General features: G+C 39.7%; 1 pseudogene; it reads left to right on the forward strand.

The window, feature by feature from the left end:
* The first annotated feature begins 436 nt into the window (after positions 1-436).
* LOC124018648 overlaps positions 437-13,065 on the forward strand; it is a 78,425-nt pseudogene continuing 65,796 nt past the window's right edge.

A 13,065-nucleotide genomic window follows, 5' to 3' on the forward strand; every position in this document is an offset into this window, starting at 1 on the left:
ATTTCGCTGCACTCGCAATAACATCTGCTAACCATGTGTGACCAATAAAATGTGATTTGCTTTGCATCTTGCTCTAAACACAACACTCCTGTGTATGTCTGATTATCTCAAGAGAAGTAAAGCTTTGACACGAACTGGTGTGTTTCACCTATTCAGCTCTTTCAGATCAGTGTAGTTGAATTAAGGTCAAATTAAAGGAGACAATGAGAGGATGCAAAGGCGAGAAAGACACTAAACTTTTGAGAAGGGGCGGGGAGAAGGGTATTTGATTGACACCCTTTGCGGCCAATAGCAGGACATTGCCGGGTCCACGGAGGCGTGTCTAACGTTCATTTTTCTCAACGCACGAAAACCAATCATACAGTAGGCTCCTCCTATACGTTGACAGACACTGTGATGACCAATGAGAAGAGGTGTAAGTGGATGACAGGCGGAGCCACGGTCTGGAGCAGAGTCTGAGTGTCGCCTGACCGGATGATGACTGACTGAAGTTTTATCACTGTAGTTTTCTATTCTGTCTTTTCTATTCATTTAAATAGCGCGTCACTGTAGCCCTGTTATTTAGAATCTAGTTACTGACCCGAACCCAAATCTGACAACAATCACGTTTCAACAGTCGACTTGACTTTTACGCTTTTTCCGTGAAAGGAAACTCCAGTTCGCAAGTGAGAGAGCGCAAAGATCCGACCCATTTCTCTCTCGGAGTCTTGTCTCTCTCTCCCTGTCTCTCTCTCCCTGTCTCTCTCTCTCTCCCTGTCTCTCTCTCCCTGTCTCTCTGAGAATCCTGAGTTGAGTCCGCCGGAGAGAAGAGCAGCAGCCATGGGGAACCGGGGTATGGAAGACCTTATTCCCCTCATCAACAAGCTCCAGGACGCCTTCAGCTGCATCGGCCAGAGCTGCAACCTGGACCTGCCGCAAATCGCTGTGGTCGGAGGGCAGAGCGCCGGGAAAAGCTCCGTTCTGGAGAATTTCGTTGGAAGGTGAGTAGTAATGGTTATAAAGTGAAGGGTTGGATGCTGGCGGAGCTTTGGGGCTTTTTACATCAAGTTTGTAGTGCAAGTTATATGATATATATACCGTCCCTCGCATGGCGTAAAAGTAGCCAACGAAGCAACATCGGGTCTACGAGTTGTCGCGTCTTTTTTCCGGTTCTGATGAGCGGGTTTATTCACGAATAACGTTTACGCACTTAGCGCAACTAGCTGTCAAAATAAAGGGATAAAGGGCGTGGGGTGGGGGGAGAGATAGTGGGGGTTTGAGAAAGGGGTGAAGAGACTGAAAGAGAGTCTCTCTCACACACACACACACACACACACACACACACACACACACACACACACACACACACACACACACACACACACACACACACACACACACACACACACACACACACACACACACACACACACACACACACACACACACACACACACACAGCAATCAGCTCATAAACCCACAGTATGTCTGTCTGTTATATTGACTCTATCCTATCGAACTTGTGTGTATGTTTATGTGCCAGTGTGTGTGTAGACTGGTGTTGTGGTTTATAGCCTAACATTATATAATATTCAATAGATTGGTCTGTATAATTTGGTCTGTGTCGTGTGTTCATAGAGAGGTAGAGAGAGACGTCCCAAATTGAACCTTATTCACGACATAGTGTATTACTTATGAAGGGATTAGGGTCCTTAGTGCACAATTTATAAAGGGAATAGGGTCCATAGTGCATTACTTATAAAGGGAATAGGGCCCATAGTGCACTACTTATGAAGGGAATAGGGCCCATAGGGCCCATAGTGTATTACTTAGTGCATTACTTATAAAGGGAATAGGGTCCATAGTGCACTACTTATAAAGGGAATAGGGTCCATAGTGTAGTACTTAGTGCTCTATAAAGGGAATAGGGCCCATAGTGTAGTACTTAGTGCTCTATAAAGGGAATAGGGCCCATAGTGTATTACTTAGTGCTCTATAAAGGGAATAGGGCCCATAGTGTATTACTTAGTGCTCTATAAAGGGAATAGGGCCCATAGTGTAGTACTTAGTGCTCTATAAAGGGAATAGGGCCCATAGTGTATTACTTAGTGCTCTATAAAGGGAATAGGGCCCATAGTGTATTACTTAGTGCTCTATGAAAGGGAATAGGGTCCATAGTGTAGTACTTAGTGCACTACTTATAAAGGGAATAGGGTCCATAGTGTAGTACTTAGTGCTCTATAAAGGGAATAGGGTCCATAGTGTATTACTTAGTGGACTATAAAGGGAATAGGGTCCATAGTGTATTACTTAGTGAACTACTTATAAAGGGAATAGGGTCCATAGTGTAGTACTTAGTGGACTATAAAGGGAATAGGGTCCATAGTGTATTACTTAGTGAACTACTTATAAAGGGAATAGGGCCCATAGTGTATTACTTAGTGAACTACTTATAAAGGGAATAGGGTCCATAGTGTATTACTTAGTGAACTATAAAGGGAATAGGGTCCATAGTGTATTACTTAGTGAACTACTTATAAAGGGAATAGGGTCCATAGTGTATTACTTAGTGAACTATAAAGGGAATAGGGTCCATAGTGTAGTACTTAGTGCTCTATAAAGGGAATAGGGTCCATAGTGTATTACTTAGTGCTCTATAAAGGGAATAGGGTCCATAGTGTAGTACTTAGTGCGATATAAAGGGAATAGGGTCCATAGTGTAGTACTTAGTGCACTACTTATAAAGGGAATAGGGTCCATAGTGTAGTACTTAGTGCTCTATAAAGGGAATAGGGTCCATAGTGTATTACTTAGTGGACTATAAAGGGAATAGGGTCCATAGTGTATTACTTAGTGAACTACTTATAAAGGGAATAGGGTCCATAGTGTAGTACTTAGTGGACTATAAAGGGAATAGGGTCCATAGTGTATTACTTAGTGAACTACTTATAAAGGGAATAGGGCCCATAGTGTATTACTTAGTGAACTACTTATAAAGGGAATAGGGTCCATAGTGTATTACTTAGTGAACTATAAAGGGAATAGGGTCCATAGTGTATTACTTAGTGAACTACTTATAAAGGGAATAGGGTCCATAGTGTATTACTTAGTGAACTATAAAGGGAATAGGGTCCATAGTGTAGTACTTAGTGCTCTATAAAGGGAATAGGGTCCATAGTGTATTACTTAGTGCTCTATAAAGGGAATAGGGTCCATAGTGTAGTACTTAGTGCGATATAAAGGGAATAGGGCCCATAGTGTATTACTTAGTGCTCTATAAAGGGAATAGGGCCCATAGTGTATTACTTAGTGCTCTATGAAAGGGAATAGGGTCCATAGTGTAGTACTTAGTGCACTACTTATAAAGGGAATAGGGTCCATAGTGTAGTACTTAGTGCTCTATAAAGGGAATAGGGTCCATAGTGTATTACTTAGTGCTCTATAAAGGGAATAGGGCCCATAGTGTATTACTTAGTGCTCTATAAAGGGAATAGGGTCCATAGTGTATTACTTAGTGGACTATAAAGGGAATAGGGTCCATAGTGTATTACTTAGTGAACTACTTATAAAGGGAATAGGGTCCATAGTGTAGTACTTAGTGGACTATAAAGGGAATAGGGTCCATAGTGTATTACTTAGTGCACTACTTATAAAGGGAATAGGGTCCATAGTGTATTACTTAGTGCACTACTTATAAAGGGAATAGGGTCCATAGTGTATTACTTAGTGCACTATAAAGGGAATAGGGCCCATAGTGTATTACTTAGTGCACTACTTATAAAGGGAATGGGGTCCATAGTGTATTACTTAGTGCACTATAAAGGGAATAGGGCCCATAGTGTATTACTTAGTGCTCTATAAAGGGAATAGGGTCCATAGTGTAGTACTTAGTGCACTACTTATAAAGGGAATAGGGTCCATAGTGTATTATTTAGTGCACTATAAAGGGAATAGGGCCCATAGTGTAGTACTTAGTGCACTACTTATAAAGGGAATAGGGTCCATAGTGTATTACTTAGTGCTCTATAAAGGGAATAGGGTCCATAGTGTAGTACTTAGTGCACTATAAAGGGAATAGGGTCCATAGTGTATTACTTAGTGCACTATAAAGGGAATAGGGTCCATAGTGTAGTACTTAGTGCACTACTTATAAAGGGAATAGGGTCCATAGTGTATTACTTAGTGCTCTATAAAGGGAATAGGGTCCATAGTGTAGTACTTAGTGCACCATAAAGGGAATAGGTTCCATAGTGTATTACTTAGTGCACTATAAAGGGAATAGGGCCCATAGTGTAGTACTTAGTGCACTACTTATAAAGGGAATAGGGTCCATAGTGTATTACTTAGTGCACTATAAAGGGAATAGGGCCCATAGTGTATTACTTAGTGCATTACTTATAAAGGGAATAGGGCCCATAGTGCACTACTTATAAAGGGAATAGGGTCCATAGTGTAGTACTTAGTGCACTATAAAGGGAATAGGGTCCATAGTGTATTACTTAGTGCACTATAAAGGGAATAGGGCCCATAGTGTAGTACTTAGTGCACTATAAAGGGAATAAGGTCCATAGTGTAGTACTTAGTGGACTATAAAGGGAATAGGGTCCATAGTGTATTACTTAGTGCACTACTTATAAAGGGAATAGGGCCCATAGTGTATTACTTAGTGCACTACTTATAAAGGGAATAGGGTCCATAGTGTAGTACTTAGTGCACTATAAAGTGAATAGGGTCCATAGTGTAGTACTTAGTGCACTATAAAGGGAATAGGGTCCATAGTGTAGTACTTAGTGCACTATAAAGGGAATAGGGTCCATAGTGTATTACTTAGTGCACTATAAAGGGAATAGGGTCCATAGTGTAGTACTTAGTGCACTATAAAGGGAATAGGGTCCATAGTGCATTACTTATAAAGGGAATAGGGCCCATAGTGCACTACTTATGAAGGGAATAGGGCCCATAGTGTATTACTTAGTGCATTACTTATAAAGGGAATAGGGTCCATAGTGCATTACTTATAAAGGGAATAGGGCCCATAGTGCACTACTTATGAAGGGAATAGGGCCCATAGTGTATTACTTAGTGCATTACTTATAAAGGGAATAGGGTCCATAGTGCACTACTTATAAAGGGAATATGGTCCATAGTGTAGTACTTAGTGCACTATAAAGGGAATAGGGTACATAATGTATTACTTAGTGCACTATAAAGGGAATAGGGCCCATAGTGTAGTACTTAGTGCACTATAAAGGGAATAGGGTCCATAGTGTAGTACTTAGTGCACTATAAAGGGAATAGGGCCCATAGTGTATTACTTAGTGCATTACTTATAAAGGGAATAGGGCCCATAGTGCACTACTTATGAAGGGAATAGGGCCCATAGTGTATTACTTAGTGCATTACTTATAAAGGGAATAGGGTCCATAGTGCACTACTTATAAAGGGAATAGGGTCCATAGTGTATTACTTAGTGCACTATAAAGGGAATAGGGTCCATAGTGTATTACTTAGTGCACTATAAAGGGAATAGGGCCCATAGTGTAGTACTTAGTGCACTATAAAGGGAATAGGGTCCATAGTGTAGTACTTAGTGGACTATAAAGGGAATAGGGTCCATAGTGTATTACTTAGTGCACTATAAAGGGAATAGGGTCCATAGTGTAGTACTTAGTGCACTACTTATAAAGGGAATAGGGTCCATAGTGTATTACTTAGTGCTCTATAAAGGGAATAGGGTCCATAGTGTAGTACTTAGTGCACCATAAAGGGAATAGGTTCCATAGTGTATTACTTAGTGCACTATAAAGGGAATAGGGCCCATAGTGTAGTACTTAGTGCACTACTTATAAAGGGAATAGGGTCCATAGTGTATTACTTAGTGCACTATAAAGGGAATAGGGCCCATAGTGTATTACTTAGTGCATTACTTATAAAGGGAATAGGGCCCATAGTGCACTACTTATAAAGGGAATAGGGTCCATAGTGTAGTACTTAGTGCACTATAAAGGGAATAGGGTCCATAGTGTATTACTTAGTGCACTATAAAGGGAATAGGGCCCATAGTGTAGTACTTAGTGCACTATAAAGGGAATAAGGTCCATAGTGTAGTACTTAGTGGACTATAAAGGGAATAGGGTCCATAGTGTATTACTTAGTGCACTACTTATAAAGGGAATAGGGCCCATAGTGTATTACTTAGTGCACTACTTATAAAGGGAATAGGGTCCATAGTGCATTACTTATAAAGGGAATAGGGCCCATAGTGCACTACTTATGAAGGGAATAGGGCCCATAGGGCCCATAGTGTATTACTTAGTGCATTACTTATAAAGGGAATAGGGTCCATAGTGCACTACTTATAAAGGGAATAGGGTCCATAGTGTAGTACTTAGTGCTCTATAAAGGGAATAGGGCCCATAGTGTAGTACTTAGTGCTCTATAAAGGGAATAGGGCCCATAGTGTATTACTTAGTGCTCTATAAAGGGAATAGGGCCCATAGTGTATTACTTAGTGCTCTATAAAGGGAATAGGGCCCATAGTGTAGTACTTAGTGCTCTATAAAGGGAATAGGGCCCATAGTGTATTACTTAGTGCTCTATAAAGGGAATAGGGCCCATAGTGTATTACTTAGTGCTCTATGAAAGGGAATAGGGTCCATAGTGTAGTACTTAGTGCACTACTTATAAAGGGAATAGGGTCCATAGTGTAGTACTTAGTGCTCTATAAAGGGAATAGGGTCCATAGTGTATTACTTAGTGGACTATAAAGGGAATAGGGTCCATAGTGTATTACTTAGTGAACTACTTATAAAGGGAATAGGGTCCATAGTGTAGTACTTAGTGGACTATAAAGGGAATAGGGTCCATAGTGTATTACTTAGTGAACTACTTATAAAGGGAATAGGGCCCATAGTGTATTACTTAGTGAACTACTTATAAAGGGAATAGGGTCCATAGTGTATTACTTAGTGAACTATAAAGGGAATAGGGTCCATAGTGTATTACTTAGTGAACTACTTATAAAGGGAATAGGGTCCATAGTGTATTACTTAGTGAACTATAAAGGGAATAGGGTCCATAGTGTAGTACTTAGTGCTCTATAAAGGGAATAGGGTCCATAGTGTATTACTTAGTGCTCTATAAAGGGAATAGGGTCCATAGTGTAGTACTTAGTGCGATATAAAGGGAATAGGGTCCATAGTGTAGTACTTAGTGCACTACTTATAAAGGGAATAGGGTCCATAGTGTAGTACTTAGTGCTCTATAAAGGGAATAGGGTCCATAGTGTATTACTTAGTGGACTATAAAGGGAATAGGGTCCATAGTGTATTACTTAGTGAACTACTTATAAAGGGAATAGGGTCCATAGTGTAGTACTTAGTGGACTATAAAGGGAATAGGGTCCATAGTGTATTACTTAGTGAACTACTTATAAAGGGAATAGGGCCCATAGTGTATTACTTAGTGAACTACTTATAAAGGGAATAGGGTCCATAGTGTATTACTTAGTGAACTATAAAGGGAATAGGGTCCATAGTGTATTACTTAGTGAACTACTTATAAAGGGAATAGGGTCCATAGTGTATTACTTAGTGAACTATAAAGGGAATAGGGTCCATAGTGTAGTACTTAGTGCTCTATAAAGGGAATAGGGTCCATAGTGTATTACTTAGTGCTCTATAAAGGGAATAGGGTCCATAGTGTAGTACTTAGTGCGATATAAAGGGAATAGGGCCCATAGTGTATTACTTAGTGCTCTATAAAGGGAATAGGGCCCATAGTGTATTACTTAGTGCTCTATGAAAGGGAATAGGGTCCATAGTGTAGTACTTAGTGCACTACTTATAAAGGGAATAGGGTCCATAGTGTAGTACTTAGTGCTCTATAAAGGGAATAGGGTCCATAGTGTATTACTTAGTGCTCTATAAAGGGAATAGGGCCCATAGTGTATTACTTAGTGCTCTATAAAGGGAATAGGGTCCATAGTGTATTACTTAGTGGACTATAAAGGGAATAGGGTCCATAGTGTATTACTTAGTGAACTACTTATAAAGGGAATAGGGTCCATAGTGTAGTACTTAGTGGACTATAAAGGGAATAGGGTCCATAGTGTATTACTTAGTGCACTACTTATAAAGGGAATAGGGTCCATAGTGTATTACTTAGTGCACTACTTATAAAGGAATAGGGTCCATAGTGTATTACTTAGTGCACTATAAAGGGAATAGGGCCCATAGTGTATTACTTAGTGCACTACTTATAAAGGGAATGGGGTCCATAGTGTATTACTTAGTGCACTATAAAGGGAATAGGGCCCATAGTGTATTACTTAGTGCTCTATAAAGGGAATAGGGTCCATAGTGTAGTACTTAGTGCACTACTTATAAAGGGAATAGGGTCCATAGTGTATTATTTAGTGCACTATAAAGGAATAGGGCCCATAGTGTAGTACTTAGTGCACTACTTATAAAGGGAATAGGGTCCATAGTGTATTACTTAGTGCTCTATAAAGGGAATAGGGTCCATAGTGTAGTACTTAGTGCACTATAAAGGGAATAGGGTCCATAGTGTATTACTTAGTGCACTATAAAGGGAATAGGGTCCATAGTGTAGTACTTAGTGCACTACTTATAAAGGGAATAGGGTCCATAGTGTATTACTTAGTGCTCTATAAAGGGAATAGGGTCCATAGTGTAGTACTTAGTGCACCATAAAGGGAATAGGTTCCATAGTGTATTACTTAGTGCACTATAAAGGGAATAGGGCCCATAGTGTAGTACTTAGTGCACTACTTATAAAGGGAATAGGGTCCATAGTGTATTACTTAGTGCACTATAAAGGGAATAGGGCCCATAGTGTATTACTTAGTGCATTACTTATAAAGGGAATAGGGCCCATAGTGCACTACTTATAAAGGGAATAGGGTCCATAGTGTAGTACTTAGTGCACTATAAAGGGAATAGGGTCCATAGTGTATTACTTAGTGCACTATAAAGGGAATAGGGCCCATAGTGTAGTACTTAGTGCACTATAAAGGGAATAAGGTCCATAGTGTAGTACTTAGTGGACTATAAAGGGAATAGGGTCCATAGTGTATTACTTAGTGCACTACTTATAAAGGGAATAGGGCCCATAGTGTATTACTTAGTGCACTACTTATAAAGGGAATAGGGTCCATAGTGTAGTACTTAGTGCACTATAAAGTGAATAGGGTCCATAGTGTAGTACTTAGTGCACTATAAAGGGAATAGGGTCCATAGTGTAGTACTTAGTGCACTATAAAGGGAATAGGGTCCATAGTGTATTACTTAGTGCACTATAAAGGGAATAGGGTCCATAGTGTAGTACTTAGTGCACTATAAAGGGAATAGGGTCCATAGTGCATTACTTATAAAGGGAATAGGGCCCATAGTGCACTACTTATGAAGGGAATAGGGCCCATAGTGTATTACTTAGTGCATTACTTATAAAGGGAATAGGGTCCATAGTGCATTACTTATAAAGGGAATAGGGCCCATAGTGCACTACTTATGAAGGGAATAGGGCCCATAGTGTATTACTTAGTGCATTACTTATAAAGGGAATAGGGTCCATAGTGCACTACTTATAAAGGGAATATGGTCCATAGTGTAGTACTTAGTGCACTATAAAGGGAATAGGGTACATAATGTATTACTTAGTGCACTATAAAGGGAATAGGGCCCATAGTGTAGTACTTAGTGCACTATAAAGGGAATAGGGTCCATAGTGTAGTACTTAGTGCACTATAAAGGGAATAGGGCCCATAGTGTATTACTTAGTGCATTACTTATAAAGGGAATAGGGCCCATAGTGCACTACTTATGAAGGGAATAGGGCCCATAGTGTATTACTTAGTGCATTACTTATAAAGGGAATAGGGTCCATAGTGCACTACTTATAAAGGAATAGGGTCCATAGTGTATTACTTAGTGCACTATAAAGGGAATAGGGTCCATAGTGTATTACTTAGTGCACTATAAAGGGAATAGGGCCCATAGTGTAGTACTTAGTGCACTATAAAGGGAATAGGGTCCATAGTGTAGTACTTAGTGGACTATAAAGGGAATAGGGTCCATAGTGTATTACTTAGTGCACTATAAAGGGAATAGGGTCCATAGTGTAGTACTTAGTGCACTACTTATAAAGGGAATAGGGTCCATAGTGTATTACTTAGTGCTCTATAAAGGGAATAGGGTCCATAGTGTAGTACTTAGTGCACCATAAAGGGAATAGGTTCCATAGTGTATTACTTAGTGCACTATAAAGGGAATAGGGCCCATAGTGTAGTACTTAGTGCACTACTTATAAAGGGAATAGGGTCCATAGTGTATTACTTAGTGCACTATAAAGGGAATAGGGCCCATAGTGTATTACTTAGTGCATTACTTATAAAGGGAATAGGGCCCATAGTGCACTACTTATAAAGGGAATAGGGTCCATAGTGTAGTACTTAGTGCACTATAAAGGGAATAGGGTCCATAGTGTATTACTTAGTGCACTATAAAGGGAATAGGGCCCATAGTGTAGTACTTAGTGCACTATAAAGGGAATAAGGTCCATAGTGTAGTACTTAGTGGACTATAAAGGGAATAGGGTCCATAGTGTATTACTTAGTGCACTACTTATAAAGGGAATAGGGCCCATAGTGTATTACTTAGTGCACTACTTATAAAGGGAATAGGGTCCATAGTGTAGTACTTAGTGCACTATAAAGTGAATAGGGTCCATAGTGTAGTACTTAGTGCACTATAAAGGGAATAGGGTCCATAGTGTAGTACTTAGTGCACTATAAAGGGAATAGGGTCCATAGTGTATTACTTAGTGCACTATAAAGGGAATAGGGTCCATAGTGTAGTACTTAGTGCACTATAAAGGGAATAGGGTCCATAGTGCATTACTTATAAAGGGAATAGGGCCCATAGTGCACTACTTATGAAGGGAATAGGGCCCATAGTGTATTACTTAGTGCATTACTTATAAAGGGAATAGGGTCCATAGTGCATTACTTATAAAGGGAATAGGGCCCATAGTGCACTACTTATGAAGGGAATAGGGCCCATAGTGTATTACTTAGTGCATTACTTATAAAGGGAATAGGGTCCATAGTGCACTACTTATAAAGGGAATATGGTCCATAGTGTAGTACTTAGTGCACTATAAAGGGAATAGGGTCCATAATGTATTACTTAGTGCACTATAAAGGGAATAGGGCCCATAGTGTAGTACTTAGTGCACTATAAAGGGAATAGGGTCCATAGTGTAGTACTTAGTGCACTATAAAGGGAATAGGGCCCATAGTGTATTACTTAGTGCATTACTTATAAAGGGAATAGGGCCCATAGTGCACTACTTATGAAGGGAATAGGGCCCATAGTGTATTACTTAGTGCATTACTTATAAAGGGAATAGGGTCCATAGTGCACTACTTATAAAGGGAATAGGGTCCATAGTGTATTACTTAGTGCACTATAAAGGGAATAGGGTCCATAGTGTATTACTTAGTGCACTATAAAGGGAATAGGGCCCATAGTGTAGTACTTAGTGCACTATAAAGGGAATAGGGTCCATAGTGTAGTACTTAGTGGACTATAAAGGGAATAGGGTCCATAGTGTATTACTTAGTGCACTACTTATAAAGGGAATAGGGCGCATAGTGTATTACTTAGTGCACTACTTATAAAGGGAATAGGGTCCATAGTGTAGTACTTAGTGCACTATAAAGGGAATAGGGTCCATAGTGTAGTACTTAGTGCACTATAAAGGGAATAGGGTCCATAGTGTAGTACTTAGTGCACTATAAAGGGAATAGGGTCCATAGTGTATTACTTAGTGCACTATAAAGGGAATAGGGTCCATAGTGTAGTACTTAGTGCACTATAAAGGGAATAGGGTCCATAGTGTAGTACTTAGTGCACTATAAAGGGAATAGGGTCCATAGTGCATTACTTATAAAGGGAATAGGGCCCATAGTGCACTACTTATGAAGGGAATAGGGCCCATAGTGTATTACTTAGTGCATTACTTATAAAGGGAATAGGGTCCATAGTGCATTACTTATAAAGGGAATAGGGCCCATAGTGCACTACTTATGAAGGGAATAGGGCCCATAGTGTATTACTTAGTGCATTACTTATAAAGGGAATAGGGTCCATAGTGCACTACTTATAAAGGGAATATGGTCCATAGTGTAGTACTTAGTGCACTATAAAGGGAATAGGGTCCATAGTGCATTACTTATAAAGGGAATAGGGCCCATAGTGCACTACTTATGAAGGGAATAGGGCCCATAGTGTATTACTTAGTGCATTACTTATAAAGGGAATAGGGTCCATAGTGCATTACTTATAAAGGGAATAGGGCCCATAGTGCACTACTTATGAAGGGAATAGGGTCCATAATGTATTACTTAGTGCACTATAAAGGGAATAGGGCCCATAGTGCATTACTTATAAAGGGAATAGGGCCCATAGTGCACTACTTATGAAGGGCACTATAAAGGGAATAGGGTCCATAGTGTAGTACTTAGTGGACTATAAAGGGAATAGGGTCCATAGTGTATTACTTAGTGCACTACTTATAAAGGGAATAGGGCCCATAGTGTATTACTTAGTGCACTACTTATAAAGGGAATAGGGTCCATAGTGTAGTACTTAGTGCACTATAAAGGGAATAGGGTCCATAGTGTAGTACTTAGTGTACTATAAAGGGAATAGGGTCCATAGTGTAGTACTTAGTGCACTATAAAGGGAATAGGGTCCATAGTGTATTACTTAGTGCACTATAAAGGGAATAGGGTCCATAGTGTAGTACTTAGTGCACTATAAAGGGAATAGGGTCCATAGTGTAGTACTTAGTGCACTATAAAGGGAATAGGGTCCATAGTGTATTACTCAGTGCACTACTTATAAAGGGAATAGGGTCCATAGTGTATTACTTAGTGCTCTATAAAGGGAATAGGGTCCATAGTGTATTACTTAGTGCTCTATAAAGGGAATAGGGTCCATAGTGTATTACTTAGTGCTCTATAAAGGGAATAGGGTCCATAGTGTATTACTTAGTGCTCTA

This window comes from Oncorhynchus gorbuscha, unplaced genomic scaffold (assembly GCF_021184085.1).
Source record: "Oncorhynchus gorbuscha isolate QuinsamMale2020 ecotype Even-year unplaced genomic scaffold, OgorEven_v1.0 Un_scaffold_554, whole genome shotgun sequence".
Classification (NCBI taxonomy): Eukaryota; Metazoa; Chordata; class Actinopteri; order Salmoniformes; family Salmonidae; genus Oncorhynchus; species Oncorhynchus gorbuscha.